Source organism: Nannospalax galili, unplaced genomic scaffold (genome assembly GCF_000622305.1).
Source record: "Nannospalax galili isolate Female #2095 unplaced genomic scaffold, S.galili_v1.0 scaffold356, whole genome shotgun sequence".
Classification (NCBI taxonomy): domain Eukaryota; kingdom Metazoa; phylum Chordata; class Mammalia; order Rodentia; family Spalacidae; genus Nannospalax; species Nannospalax galili.
In genome coordinates this window covers 1466758-1474911 of record NW_008338126.1, presented here as the reverse complement: position 1 = coordinate 1474911, position 8154 = coordinate 1466758, and the positions used below count along the sequence as shown (strand labels likewise).

General features: G+C 43.1%; 1 long non-coding RNA gene across 1 annotated transcript in view; it reads left to right on the top strand.

Moving 5' to 3' along the window:
- Nucleotides 1–7640, top strand: part of LOC115070348 — a 29789-nt gene extending 22149 nt beyond the window's left edge. The window contains exons 2-3 of the long non-coding RNA XR_003849513.1: nt 5283–5420; nt 7358–7640. This is a non-coding gene — a long non-coding RNA (uncharacterized LOC115070348). The remainder of the gene's footprint in view (nt 1–5282; nt 5421–7357) is intronic.
- The last annotated feature ends 514 nt before the right edge of the window (nt 7641–8154 follow it).

Sequence of the window (8154 nt, the reverse complement as noted above, 5' to 3'; positions counted from 1 at the left end):
AAGCTTTAGGAGGTGTGGGAAGTACGTCACTGGGGCATGCCTTTGAGGTTCTATCTGGTTCTCATTCCCCTCAGTTGTTTCCTGTCTGCCACTGGGTTAAGCAGCTCCTCTGCCTGACTTTCCTGCTACTGGGATGTTATGCTCCAGTACACCGGCCAAGCAACTATGAACTGATCCCTTTGAAACCATGAGTAAAACAAGCTCTTCCTCTTATAAGTTGTTTATGGCAGGGTTTTGTGAAAGTGATGAGAAAAATACTATATATATACACTGATACACTGTATTTCTAGAGATACACAAATCATGTTCATCTACATATATGTGCATATCATATCCTGTTGGTCTGTTTCTATGGAGAGCCCTGACCAGCACAGTCCCTTCCCTATCGTTATCGTATATTCAGGAAAATCTTCATATTTTTCTTTCATGCATCTTTTAGCTCTTACTCTCTTCTTCCAAATAAGGCAATGGCAAGTTTAGGAAAGCAAAAAGTCACCAGAGATGGAATGAATCTTACTTCTTTAATTTTTATTATTTCAAGTATTTTAAACGTTATCTAAATCATAAGGGTATAATTATTCATTATAAATATGACAGAAATTGTTCATTTTTATAATGAGCAGTATTATTGAGGTATGATTGACATACAATAACCTACTTATTTGAAGTACACAGTTTGATGTTTTGAGATGCGTGCATATCTTTGAGCTATCAACACAATGGACATAACAAAACATGCCTCAAATTTTCTCATGCTTCATTTTTAATCCCATTCTCAGTCTTACATAGTCCCAGTGACCACTGCTGATCTGTTTCTTTTCTTATAATGACAAAGAAAACTGAAGACCAGAAAAACAATGACAGGTCTTGCCTCTTAACACTCAGTCCAGACCAAGTGCTTTATATATGTAGCTTAATACTTCCTTTGGACAGCAGGCTCAGTACTCTCTTTGGTTTTAAGAACCTTCTCTCTAGTTAATATTCATGTATATCCATGATGTCTTCCTAAGCTCCCATGTCCCAGTGTGTTCTTGACTTCTCTATTAGATGTTTAACTATCTCACACTTTGCTTACAGCCTGTCTCTCCAGCTCTAACCTATTCTCTCCCAGTCTTCATTTGCCATCTATTCAAAATCGCTTAAAAAAAATGGAATCCGCTGGATTCATTTCTTCTCTTCACTTATGACTGCTGATCCATCAGCATGAATTGTCTTTGAAAGAACTTCAATCTCGTCTCTACTCACGGCCACCACCACTCTGGCCCTGGCCACCACTTGGTGTCTCACTTTCACTCTTGCTCTGCCCTTTACATCCTTTTCCCACACATCTACCAGTGGTCTTCAAATAACTCAGAGCACAACCCCCCCCCCCAACTTTCTTAGCACTCCTGATGGCTTCCTACATGCTTAGAATAATCTTGTTTTTGTAACAAGCCTTCATGAGGTTATGAATGACTCTGTACTTCTGTGAGCTGGTTTGGGGATACTCACCCCACTTGACCCCCACATAGCTCTGGCCACTCTGACATTCTTCTCATTGTTTGAACCCACTAAGCTTATGGCCACCCTAGAGTTTTGTAGGTTTTATTTGTGCGTAGAATGTTCTCCTTAATATGGCTCAGTTCTCGCTCAAGTAGACATGGTGATGATCTGTGTCTGAACTTTTGTGGTTTGGTTGTCTGTCCATTGCTTGTCTGTGTCTTAAGAAAGAAAGCAGGGGCCCTTGACCTACTTACCCCTGTAGCTCCAGCACTCAGAAATACCTGGCATGGACCTGATACCCAATACCTATTTGTTAGAAATGACAGAACAGTAGATATCTTAGTCATTGAGGCTGGTAACCATATTTACAGTCAATGCTTCTCTGTTGCTCTAAAAAAGTTCAATAGCTCTTCCTAATTCCTTCCTCCTTCAGTGTTTTATTTGGCTCTGGGCTCTCCACGGTGATGAAGTTTTAAAATATTTTAATTTCTTCACTTTTCTACTCCCTTGTGGGATCTCCCTTAGACAACCTACCCGCGTCTCTCTTGTACTCTAACCTCTTGGGCTTTGCTAAGTAAACTCATAACGGTTGTCCTATCATCCTGTATTTTCTTACCATCTACCTCTTCTGTTTCAATAATCCTTACTTAACTCATGTTACAATTCCCAGGCAAGCATTCATCATCCTCTTACATCTAATTCTAAAATACTGCAGGACTCGTTGCTCACCGTTCTTTATTACCCTTGTCAGCTCTCCTACCTTCACTCTTCTGTTTTAATTTAATTTTCATTTGATTACAGTTCTTCCTCAAGTCGTTTCCTCAGCGTGGGGCATGGCACGTACATTTGGAATTCTTCAATGTTTCAAAATGTCTTTCAGCAATAACAGCAATGCCATACATTCTATGCTATTCCTGGGCAGGGGGATGACAGGATGGACAAGATCCTTGTTCTCGTGTTGCTTACGCTTTGCTTCTGGCTTTGCATTTGTGAAATAGGCCAGTTTATTTACATCTCAGGAATCAACCCCTCATCCTCCACAACTTCAAGGGCTTCAAAAAAGAACGTTTCATTTTGTGCATGCACAGTTTGTTGGTTCCAAGAGACTCGCCAGGGACGCTGATAGTCTATGTCAACACAAATCTCCCAGATCAACAGCACAAGGAGAAAGTTCTGGAAAGTCTCTTACTATCATTAATTGTTTCTGACCAGAGGTGATGTACTTGTCTTCACTCACGTTTCATTGGCCAAAGAATGTCACATGATCCTGACAAACTGCACAGGGCCAGAGTAATGCCGCTGCTCTGCATGTTCAAAGGTAGAGACCAGGAAACATTTGCAACACCTGTGTCTTCCTGAGCTCTCTGATAAAATGGACTTCTTGGCCAAACACAGTTGGGTTTTGCCTCTGTAATCTACAGGTGAGATGCCTTTGCTGGCATCTGATGGTCCTAACTCCTAGTTCAGTAGTCCAGGCTAGCACCAGGGGCTGGCTGCAGGTCTGTACTCACTAGAATAGGTCCTAAAACAAAGATGGCAGGTAGATACACACATAGCAGGAGAATAAAAATTTCAGGATGGAGGGAGGGCACAGGAGGACATATAGCAGCTACTTGTGGTGGGTTGGTCTCCTCATGAGAGGACAGACCTCTGCTGCTCAAGTTTCAGTCTTCATGATGGGCAGTCCTAACCAAAAGGAAACTCTGTGTATCAAGCCCTGTGCAAAAGCACTTCTGTGTTAACTCTTTCACCTCCTCCTATGACTTTGAATGCTTCTTATCTTACAAATGGACAATGGGGCTCAAGGAGAAGGTTGGTTAGATGGAAGAACTGATTGGAGTGTGGTCCAGGTAATCTCATGTCATGAGTGCTGTATGCCACTGATCTAAGCCCCTTCCCAGCCAACTGTTTAATTTTGAGTTGACTTTTAAAAGGGCGAACAAAGAAGCCAGTGTGGCCTGTCCAATTTGAGGCACCAACACCTGAACAGGAGGGAAGCAAGTGTAACTAGGGAAGGAGAAGAGGTCCTCTGTGACTGGGTTAGAGACACACACACACACACACACACACACACACACGCACGCACGCACACTTCTTATGGTGATAAATGAAATTTGAAAGTCAAGTTGATTCTGGTTGGTAAAGGGTCTTATAACATCAAAGCTGTGAGATTTTTAAGTAAGTTACTTTACTTTTCTGAACTTTAGTCTTTGGGAAAATGGTGATGAAATGCCCCTTTCTGGCTGAGACTGTGTGTGTGTGTGTGTGTGTGTGTGTGTGTGTGTGTGATGTGTATGAATGTGACGTATATGTGGTTTGGGTGTATGTGTGTGTATGTAATGTGTGTATGTGCCTATGCCCAGTTGGGCGGACCCCTCATCCTCCACAACCTCAAGGCAAAACCCAATGGTGTTTGGCTAAGAAGTCCGTTCTTTTGGAGAGCCCAAGATCACACAAGTGATGCAAATGTTTCCTGTTCTGCACCTTTGAACATGCAGAGTAGCGGCATTACTCTATGTGTGTAAAGCAGGTAGAAAGCACTTAATGACGTTAATTCCTCGCCCTCCTTTGCAGGGGCTGGCAGCTGGCTGACTGGGGTGGTGGCGGCAGCTTGGGACAGGTATAATGGATGCTGGCAATGTTTCAGCAGCTCCTGAAGCCCCAGGTTTCTTTCAGTCCCAACAACCTCTTCATCATTTTTGCAACTGGCCTCAGGACCATTTGGTGTTAATTACAGCAACCCAGGCTTCTCTGTGTGAAGGAAATCGTCCCTTATTTCTCTCATTAAAGTAAAATATGACCCGTTTTTATGCCTGCGTATTTTGTTGCTGAGATTACGAGAATCATCCTTTCTGTTTATACAGAATGAAGAAATGTTACACCAGGAGGGCGCCTGGCCCCTGAGCCTTGGGAATAGAAAGCAGATGTTGTCCTCTCAGTCCTTCCCTACCAGCTGGCCGTCTCCTCCCTTGTCTCCGCATCTCAGCACAGCACTTATTTCAGAGCTATGCCGTCTCAGGCTGTGGGGAATGCACTCACATTATGGCGCGCTTTACCAAGTGCTATGATCTGTAAACAAGCTCGTTCCCAGAAACTGTGGGGCTACTTGGCATTAATTCCTCTTTTGTCATTCACATTTAAGGCGTACAGCATGATGTTTTGATATACAGATATGTAGTGAAGTGATCATGATAGTTAAGCAAATGCATGCATCGATCACCTTATATAGGTATTTTTTGTGTGTATGTGGTTAGAACACTGAAACTCTATTAGCAAATTTCTAGACCAGTATGCAACGTATTATTAACGCTCTTCTTCATACCCCACACTAGATCTCCAGACTTACTCATCTGGTGCAACTGTGACTTTGTACCCTCTGACCTACCAGTCCATCATCAGTTTCAGTTTCCTTGCCTAAAGCCTCCCTGCTGCCCTGGAAGGTGGGCAAACAATAAGCCACGGTCATCACAGACACAGCTGTAGATCACTGTGTGGCACCTGCAGGACTCTTACAAGCAGTGTCCTAGGTGCACCTTCCACAGAGTGACTTGGGGCAGAAGGGCTCTGGATTTTGTGCAAGGTTAGTTGAACCAGCGGGTGACGTAAAATGTGTTGCTTTGAAGGATTGGTCTTGTAACGGTCTGGAGAACAGGTCGAGTGGAAATCAGAGTGGAAGCGGTACAAGACTAATGATCCCAAGCATGAAAGCAATAAAAGGTCTTTGCACCCTTGCCCTTTCACTGTTGTGGAACAGCATTGGCTGACAGGTCCACCCAAGGCTTATTTATTTCTCTTTTCAGGGCTTGAAAAACTTTTTCTTCAAAAGACCAGATATTAAATATTTTGATCCTGTGGCTCACATGGTCTCTGTGACAGTTAACAATCCCACTATAGCAGCCAGAGACAAGAACGATGTAAATGAATGGGGCGTGTGTGAGGTAAGTAAAACTTATTTACAAAACCAAGAGGTTGGTGTCAGCCCCTATACTATGGGAATGTACTTTTGTCTGACATGTTGTTTACTATTATTAGGATTCCTTTGGGCTCTGTGAAATTACTTGTTGATTTGTGGATTACTGCAGATTGAGATGCAAATAGTTTTTGTCTGGAAGAAAACCAGTCTTACTCTCCTGAAGGTTATTAACCAGTTCTGTATCTTACAAGAAATCTTTCCCCAACATTATTTCTGCAGTGCTTATGTAATATCAATACTGAGTTCTTCAAACACTTTCCAAGCCAGCTCTGCCATCTGGCTGGTTCCCTCATTAATGAGTTAAATAAATCTTTAACACATGTTCACTTTATATTTGTATGACCATCATTTCATTTAACCTTCTGGAAATTATATTTTAATTCAGGAAGATTTAGCTGACAGAGCAGCCCAGGAAAGATGACAAGCAGACGAGATGGTGAGGAAATGAGATGTCCTCAGAAAAAAGGATAGAACACGGCCGCTTCCAAGTCTAGTTCAACATGCTGACCTTCACTTTGCTGTCCACAAAGCACAGAACACTGTCACAGACTATTCACTATACTCTGGGAAGTCCTACAGTACCCTCAATAATCTGTATTATAATTAAGGCTCTCTCAGGCATGAGCCTTCTCAGCCAGTCTTGAAGTCTTTAGATCTGACTAACTGAAACACATTAGTGTTTTGTGCCTTATGTATATGTGGTCATGCCTTAAACTTCTTTTTCTGTTTTATCTTCATTCCATTTAAGGATGGTATTTGAGTTTCCGTATTGAGCGGTTTGATGAACACTATTACATAACACAGAAGAACAAGCTTAGAACTTGGATTTCTTGAGTCCTGGGCTAGTGATGTTTTGGTAGAAATGTCCAAATAATGTCAATGCTAACTTATTGGATGGACTATGGATTTCTTGAGGTCACAGATCCTGCCTGATCTTGATCACCATTTGCCCTGGTAGATAGTAGATACTCATCAAATAATAGTTAAGTGAAGGAATGAGTGAACTCAGTTAAAAAAAAAAAAGGAATCATTTCAAAAGTCAGACAATTCAAGTCTGCAACTAACTTAAGAAATCCCTTTCCTTTCTCATGGCTTCATCTCCCACCCTCCCCCACCCCGTGATAAACTAAGGTTGATTGGATTGGGTACTACTGTAGGTCTGCTAAGCCAAATATCTATGAATTAAGACACGAACTAAGGAGATCTGAAGGAAACAGTCTCACATTAGAGTTTTATGTAGAGGTGCAGGGGTGTGCTTTGGAGGTGAGATGGTCAGGAGACTGAGAATGAGTTACCACTTCTGGGGTCAAAAACCATTGAGTCTTTTGGACCAGAGAATCTATGTTCTCCCTTGGCCTTAAAATAGATCTTGATTCATATACTGTTTTAGCCGGGCATGGTGGCGCATGCACTCGGGAGGCAGAGGCAGGTGGATCGTTGTGAGTTCAAGGCCAGCCTGGTCTACATAGTGAGTTCCAGGACAGCTGGGGCTACAGGGAGACCCTGTCTCAAAAAAAGACCGGAAAAAAAAAGAAGCTCTTGATCGTTCCTGGAGCTAGGGAGGACCTTAGATTGGGAGGTGTGTCGGGAATTTACTGAGTTTGTGCCATGCAAACCAGTACTTAACCTGCCCATTCAGGAGGAAGAAGTTTTCTGGAGAGCCTCACAATACCTGACCTTGAGGCATTAGTGGTAAACAAAAGGATCCAAGAAACCTTTGATCTGACCGCTCCCTGACCCTCAGATACAGGTGGGGAAATACAGCAGTTGTAACTAATTGAGTTCTTCTGTATAAAAAGACAGAGCTGAAATAAACCGAGGCTGCAGTATTGACTGTGAACCCTCCCAAGAAGCATCTTTTCTGTCTCTTTTATTTCTTTCAATCCTCACTCCCCCTTTCAGGTACTGTCCGTTTTGGCCGGCTGGCACCGGCATAGTGACACCACTGCATTCCCTGGTGTTTCCAGCAGCTTCTGACAGGAGGAGGAGGGGCGTCAGACACAGAGCTGTTACGGAGAATCATTTGTGGACCAACCCTGCTCTGATCACAGAGGCTGCACTGATCCTGAGTTCTGCAGACACATAACAGAGTTGGCAGCTAGGAGGCATGGATACCACACAGAAGAGATCCTGCCCTCATGGAGTTGACAGCTGAGGAAAGCAGCAGGAGATATGACACCCATGGGGACAGGTAACTTTGAGCTACCTCCAGAGGAGGTCATCACTTGCCCTTGAGTGTCCAATGCCCTAAACAGATATGCTAATATGTTATGATTGTGATATGGCTATAATATAGGGACTGATTGCAGAAGGGAGGCTGAGGGTGTCCCTGGAAAGTCAGTAGACCTAGTTTGTTTGCTTTTATCTCATTTGATTACACATTAGTTCAGTGATCATCACCAATTCTCTGCCTCTCTGAACTATTTTTTCTATGTAGAATGCAAAGTAGATTCCCACAGGAAGTTCTTGGTATCAGCCAGGGTCCTGGGAGGAACCGGTTCCGATGGTTTGAGAGGTTGATGGAGATGTTGGCAGGTTTAGGGGAAGCTGCTCATATGTAGATGCACCTGGAGACTAGTAAGAATGACAGGTGCTAAGAGACCAATGCCTGAACCTCTGGGGAGGGAGCCACGTTCTGGGATTCCATTAAGATCTGGGGGAAGTACCACTCACAGGAGTTGTGGTAAAGAAGGGAAGGG